Below are 7,808 nucleotides of genomic sequence, written 5' to 3'. Positions count from 1 at the left end.
TTTGAAAAGAAGTAATGTGGTGGAAAGCAGACCACTTGGCAGACTGTTGGTTTTCACCAGTTTTTCTTCTTTTTAATAAAAACAAATAATTGTGATGTTAACATCTTATTAAAAACTGTATGATATTATATATAGAGTAGATAGCAGGACCAAGGTTATAAGTAAACATTTGTATTTTTATAACTGTGGTAATTTTAACTCTGGATTTGAAAGAATAGACTTAAAGTATTTTCTGTGTTCATATATCAGATTTTGTGCAAGGGTTCTGAAAGCAGAACACAGCAGAACATCACCCTTAGGTGGACATATAGATGCGGCTAAGATATTTTTTATGTCACATACGGTTACATTTTAGTTAACCTTTAGTAAGAAAATCATTCAGGTTTAGCAAGTAGGAGATTTTGATATTTAGTAGAAGAAACTGCTTTTGTTAACATAACAATATTCAAGATATAAATGAATAAAATCATCTCATCAAAAGAATCTAGAGTTCCTATAGGTTTAATATTAAATCTTTTAGGGGATTAAGTGTTACAGTGGTGCTGCTACAGATCTAGAGAGTCTCTTTCATATGATCTCCTAGTCTTCAGCCTGTCCAGCCCTGCAGGGGTTAGAGATATTCTAATCTGTATGAGATGAGTATGGTGAGGATCATTTCCCACTATCGAATGCAAAATTACTATCATATATTGCACTAAAGAACATCCTTGCTCAACAGTAATTCTTTAATTATCAGTTGTAGAAGGCCTGAATTATGGAGAGCCACATCTCAGCTAGGCTCCTTAAGTCAGAATTGTCAGGAGGCATCAAATGGATCATATTACTCACTGTAATTTAAACAAACAAGCAAGCAAACCCAAAATAACAAAAAAAAAAAGAAAACCTAAAACCTAGAAATGCCACAATTCTCCCAGGTGATTTACACACAATTTTCTTTTAATTATTTTTACTTTGGCATCAGACATTTTTGACCTCTCTCAGTGAGCCACGGAGAGAAAGAAAAGTTGTTACTCAAGACCAGCTTTCTCCTCCACAGGCATTCAAACAACACAGGAAAAGGACTGAGAAGGTCTTGCCATAGCAGTCCCCGAGGCAGCTGCAGGCCAGAGCCACAGAGGCAGCTTCCTGTATGCCCAGCAGGTTGTTAGAGGAACATCTCGAGGTGGATGGCTCCCAGCATGGGTTTCTGCAGCCCATGGATATCAGCAGATAAACAGCTGGTTGTTGAAGACAGCCTAAAACACATGTAAAGCACAGCCTGTGTAACCGCCTCACATTCTTTCTTCTTTTTCTTACTGTTCAAGCCTGAAAATGAAGAAGAAAAAGGGTATTAAAAACACGCAAAACCCTAGACACTGAAAACTGGGAAGTGATCTCTTCCAAACCCGTTTTATAATTTGACTTTTGCTGCATGGGAAAAACTTAGCACTGTACTGCTGCTTTGGGTGCTAGCATGAAAGACTGATGTAATTGTGTTAGAAATCTCATTCATATTAAAAATAAACTAGTTTACTAACACTGTATGTAAGACAACCATGTATGATACTATTCAGCAGTCAACAATCTACTCTGCAGCCCCTTTGTAAATGCTTGCTTTGGGAATATCTAAGGTATACTGTGATATCCAGTTGCCACTATTGGGTTAAGCAAATTATAGCAACTTGTTTCCAGCAAACTCACCTTAGACTGAGTAATGTACTTCCAAACATTTTCTGTTGAAGTGTTTGTGTGCTTCCAAACATTTTCTGTTGAAGTGTTTGAGATAAGAAGATTTAATGAATTCCCCATAGACCAGGGTCATACAGTTTAGCATCAGTGGAGGATGAAGCTGCTTCCTGAAGTCGTTTTTTTCTGGACTGGGTAGTGTTTGAGAATAAGTAAGAGAACTTGTGCGGTGCTAGGAATGCTGTAAAAACCACATGTGAATAGATACAGGTATGTGCATATGCTTTAATGGTCATAAACACCTGTAGTTTTATGTATCTGTGTGAATAAGGGTAGCCTCCAGCCTTCTGAGTTTTTCTAGATCTCAGACTAAGAGTTTTTATGCACTTTGACCTTGTGCAAGTCATTGTTCTTCGCATGAGTAACAGGGCAGATATATAGACAAATGGAGACCTCATAGCACCCTTCCAGTATTTGAAGGGGGGCTATAAGGATGCTGGGGAGGGACTCTTCATTAGGAACTGTAGTGATAGGACAAGGGGTGACTGGTTAAAACTTAAACAGAGGAAGTTTAGATTGGATATAAGGAGGAAGTTCTTTACTGTGAGGGTGGTAAGGCACTGGAAAGGGTTGCCTAAGAAAGTTGTGAATGCTCCATCCCTGGCGGTGTTCAAGGCCAGGGCGGACAGAGCCTTGTGTGGGATGGTTTAGTGAGAGGTGTCCCTGCCCATGGCAGGGGGGTTGGAACTAGATGATCTTAAGGTCCTTTCCAACCCTAACTATTCTATGATTCTATGATTCTATGATGTTTGGATTTATTTAAAAATAACAAAGGCAAACACACTGCTCATCAATAATGGGATATACTGTAACTGATAGCTTTCAACAGAGTAATAGAGCATAGCAAACAAAGATGAGCAGCAGAGGCAAGTAAAAAGGAAATAACTTTGAAACTCTCCTGATTAAGATGCTAAAGTGGTTTCCAGTGTTTATTACAAAAAAGCTAATTAAAGAGTTTATATTTTATCATGAACAGTAAAGAACTCCTGACAGGCATTGTTATAATATGAAATGTTGCAGTCTCCAGTAGAGTTTAATTTAGAGCAACAACAAAGGGAAAAAGAAGAAGTAAAACAATTGAAATGTTGCAAACAGACTGCCTTAAGCTCAGGGGAGACCTTTCAGAAAACCGTTTGGTAGAAGTAATGCAAACTGAGCTACTACCCTGGGAATAATATTTTTCCTGAGATTGTTTCAGGTTGAAGTGTTTATAGGAGGCAGTATATAGGTTGTGTAAGCCACAGGCTAAAAGACTGGGGAAGTATAGCTTTTCATCAAAGGCTAATCACACTGATTATGCAAGATCCAAGATGCTGGTGTTAACCATTCACTGAAGGATTAGTAATTTCTGCATCATTAGTGATCAGATCAACAGATGTCAATGCTGTCACTAGTTACCAACATTAACTTGCTAACAAAGAGCATCATGTTTACCAAACATATTCAACTAGAGCAAAATTTTGACATCTTGTACAGATGTGTTAATATCTTCCAAGCAAGAGCACATTGGAAACTGTATTGATTTCACTTTTGCCCGTTTGCTTTGTGATGAATAATGGTAGATTATGCATGTCAAATACTTTAAACCTGTCAATTATTGTTTATTTACTTTAACTACAACATTTTGTTGTCACACCTACAGACTTGAGGTTGAAAAGATTATTCTAGTTTTGGTTAGTAATTTTTCTGCAGGAGATATGAGAAGGCAACTTTTGTTTGTCATTAGCAGCCCTTGGGATCTTCATATTTTATTTCCCTGGCAGTCAGACATATGAACTGTTTCAGAGGACAGAGTTGAGCTATAGGACACTGAATACACAGAAGACACACTGCTCTGTCTCATTTTCTGTCACCGATATGGCTGTATGATTTGCTTTCCTAATGTTTGACTTGGTGTCAGAGTTGGAGGAAAATTAATTGGCAGAGAACCAGCTGAGATAAGGTGGCAGCACGAGGAAGGACCACAAATACCTAGTAGCAATGTTTCTTGCTCTGCACATTGAACAGGGATTTCCCATCCCTTGTTCAGCATATCATGAGAGCAGTTCTGGGACACTACACTTCTGCTGGAATCTCCTGGAGCCCAGACAGTCCAAATATATACGATTATACCCACATGATATATCAACACAGACATCATTCTTTCTTTCAGATTTTCCATTTTAAATTAGTGGAAATGAATCACTTCAGAATTGCCTGCAAGACACCAGTACAACTTACTGCCACAAGAGTGCATTCACACTTAGTACATATCTTATTTATGAAAAGGTTTTCTCATATAAGTGGAAATCAGAACACCATAATTTTTACTAGGCAGACTTTCTTCTGTTTCTAAAGCTGCTTTCTTCCTATGAACTTTTTGTATTGTCTTTCTTTAAAAAAATTATATAAAAAAAAAAGCTTTTTTCACCTTTTCTCTGAAGTTTGCCTGGGCTGCTTGTCTCTGTAGAAGACAGTACAAATCTCCATGAATCACAATGTATATCTTTCTGTCATCCAAACATTGCTGCTGTAGCTTGTCGACTGAATTATCAAATGTATTCTACACTAAGACTGCTAGAAATAGCTGGGCTGTCATGTGGCTGCTTGGCTGTGGAGTGATATTAGTCAAATTATACTGTCGCAGCTCTCTGAAAATTTTTCCAGACATAGATCACAGTTTAGCTTTTTTCATCTGTAGTCTTATAAGTGGCACCTTCCCCTACCTTCTTCATGTACTGTAGCATTGTGGGGACACTCATGTTAATAAGATCCTCTCTTTACTTTTCTACTGACTGTAGAAGAAAACTTTTAATAAAATGAATTTGCTCCAATGAAGCTCAAGTCAGTAGATAGATCACAGCGTGGTGCAAAGTCAATTTGTTCACTCTGCCTTTTCAATGAATTGGATTTGAGATGGTTCCTTTTGTGTGTTTATTGGAAACTAAATGCTTTCCTTAGAGCAAATGCACTCATATCTCCCAACAAGGTCCCTTTACTCTTAGGTACTGCATTATGCTGTTTTACCATACATGCCAGCTTGCATTGTGGATACCTTGTGTTATGCACCTCCCAGTATGTATCAGCACTACCGTCAGCATTGATGTAGGGTGCTGAACACCAGCAATGTCAAAGCTGATTGCACTGTTGGCTGTATTTCCCCACAGTCAAACACAGGGTTTCATGCTCCTATTTATTTATGAAGTGCCCACTCCAGTTCACTGTTTAGGATCTATTCCCAAAACCGTTAAAATCAACAGAAATTTGTTCCTGTTGTACCAGTTAATTTTAGGATATTTGGGGTATATTTTCAAAGATATTCACATTGCTTTTTAAAATTTGCCTTCTCCTTGGTGACTGTAGTATATAAATAGCAACTTCTTATTAGTTTATGTCTTTATTTTCCTAAGCTTACATATGAAGAAAATTCAAGGAGTCTTCATACAACACTGGGCTTAAACATACCCATTGCTTGGTTGTATTTCAAACAAGAGAATTTCCATTACTCCTTTTAACTCTTGCTGTCTGTTTCCAGCCTTCTCCATTCACACTTACAGTATCATCATTTTACATGAAAGGAAGTTTTTCTTCAGGACTGGGCCTATAAAAATAAAAGATAATACAATGAATGAATATCACTGAAAGCCAATTTTTCTCAGCTAAACTTTAATGCAAGTTCAGGCTACCTAGAGTGAGCTGTGATAGAAGACTGAAATGAGACTTCAGGCAGCTTTCTAAGGAATAAAAACCATTCTTCTCTTGCTGTATTGTTGTTGCACAGGGCCAGCAGGTTAATAGAAGAGGAGCTTTATAGCACATAGAATTCACTGGCTGTGGAGGAGAGAGAGACACATGATCAGGGATGTAGCCTATGGATTTGTGCACTGGTATTAAGTACCCACAGGTGCATTGCTCAGTAGTAGAGAGTAGCAGCAGTTGTTGGTACCAGATCATACTAGAACATGACAGTATTTTGTCTCTAACAATAGTTGTGGCCAGATATCTATTTGCTTGGCTACTTTTTAGAGAAGTTTTGGTTGATTTTATTTTTTTTTTTTAATTTAAAATAGTAGATTACATTTTTTTAAATGTGATAATTGAGGTCAGTGCAGCTTTCTAATTGATTTTTTTTATTATATCCAAGAAATTTGGGTTTAGCTTTTGCTACAACAGTAAAAATCTCAGAACTATTACTAACTGCCAACAGGATATATATATGTCTCAGTGCAGAACTGATTCTATTTATTCCTATTTACTCAATGTCTTTCAGAAAGGACGTGTTATTGCCTTATTACTTGACAAGGCATGTGATTCTTCATGTACAGACACTATTTGACTATGAATTGCAACCCCAGCCAATGCCACTTTGATTTTACTCTTATCTTTCAAGGAAAATTCTCACAACCTTTACCCCTCCCCCCACATAGTCCAACACTCTGAAACACAGTGTCAATCATTAGACACAAAAATATTTTAGTAATTTTAAAGCTGGAGCATTTGTCATAGCACAAAAGACAGAGATTTAATGACTTACCAGGGGCTTTGTTTATAAACACACACCTATGCTATTCTCAGAGCTCAGTGTTATTATTTTTTTCTCATTCTTTCACTTAAAACAGAAACATATTTTCTCCTGGAAAATGCTGACATTGTGTCTTGGTATCTCAAGGCAGAAAGGTTGCTTTCCCCCAGGCAGTGTGTTGGCAACTTTCACATGGACACAAATGACTGAGCTGCCTATAGGTACCCTCACTTTTGTTGTTTCCATAATTCAGAGTGCTTAAAAACAGCCATGCTAACAAACATTAGAAAGAGGACTGGGAAGTGAAATTCTAGGGAGTGAACTTCAGAAATGTAGTACAGCTACAAGAAGAAGGTGTTCAGAGTAAAAACACTGGAGGGATTTGTTGTGCAAATGTAGGACCTTATCTGAAGCTGAAAAGTTACTACATGCAATCAGAGTGAAAAGCAGTGCTTAAAACAGTGGAGATTGTTCTAACACTCTTTAACATGTGGTTTGTAAGTAAATCTTTAATAAATGACATATTATCAGAAATAATTCACTGGTTGCTACCTTTTGCTGCATTTTACTAATCTATTATGTACCACACACAAAGCCCTCCTGAGTGCGCTACAACAAGGATTTAAAGACATGTTCTGAGTCTAAAATTTTTAGCAAAATTACATTGGTCTCTTAAACAAGTTTGGATTACAGTAAAAATACAATTAAATTAATACATTTCTAAGCTGGCAAATTTAAAAATCAGGAGATAGAATACACATTAGATAAAATGGTAAATCTCCCATAGTCATGATGAACAAGAATTTTGCCCTTGTGTAGCTGCAGGATGAAAAAACATAATATATATGGCAGAAATAATTTTACTTGGGTTACTAATTACTTCTTTATTATTTACTATAATCTCATCAGAATTAGATCAGTTTATAAGTAGGAAGTGCATATTTTTAAAAGCAAGCAAGTCGTGTGAGATAAAAGGTATACAGGCATAGCTCAGTACAACTCCTTAGCCACTTAATGAACTGACAGAGGACATGACAACCGAATTATGAACTGAGATACAGAGAACTTATTCCCTTTTCAGTATTAGACAAGAAATTGTATCAATCCCTGAGGTAATTCTGAAATATGATTACTAATACAGTATGTTAAGAAAAGCCATAAAAAAAGGACGATGTTCCTTCTCATCACATAGTTGGTGAAAGAGCAAAGAACATGGAGATCTATGGAGGCTGTGAATTTCCACATGCATTTTTATCTCTGCAAGAATATTTCTTTCAAGATCTTTTGAATGCACATATACTTTGTATGATGTCGATGGCTTTCATTTGAACAGATATATATCTGCCTTTCCTGTGTCAGCATTGTTTTGCTCTTGCACATAGATATGATGGTATTACAGAACCACATCATGGTGCAACTGCAAAATTTGAGCCCAAGTTGAAAGCTGCAGCTGATGATTTATTTCATTACAAGAGGAGTTGCTTACTTCTTTGACTGCGTAGAACATGACACTAACACTTGACAGCCTCTAAGAGAATTTTGCTCATCCACAGAGAATTTGAAAGATCACCTGTGACTGTGG

At 37.0% G+C, this 7,808-nt stretch overlaps 1 long non-coding RNA gene across 1 annotated transcript; it reads right to left on the bottom strand.

Moving 5' to 3' along the window:
• Positions 1-915: 915 nt before the first annotated feature.
• LOC136009311 (uncharacterized) lies at positions 916-4,236 on the bottom strand. Its single transcript, XR_010610489.1, has 2 exons — positions 4,136-4,236; positions 916-1,305 (listed from the first exon to the last, which is right to left on the bottom strand). It is a non-coding gene; the product is annotated as an uncharacterized LOC136009311 (long non-coding RNA).
• Between the last annotated feature and the right edge of the window lie 3,572 nt (positions 4,237-7,808).

This window comes from Lathamus discolor, chromosome 2 (assembly GCF_037157495.1).
Source record: "Lathamus discolor isolate bLatDis1 chromosome 2, bLatDis1.hap1, whole genome shotgun sequence".
Taxonomy (NCBI): domain Eukaryota; kingdom Metazoa; phylum Chordata; class Aves; order Psittaciformes; family Psittacidae; genus Lathamus; species Lathamus discolor.
The sequence above is the reverse complement of the archived record's forward strand: the minus strand, read 5'-3'. Positions and strand labels throughout refer to the sequence as shown.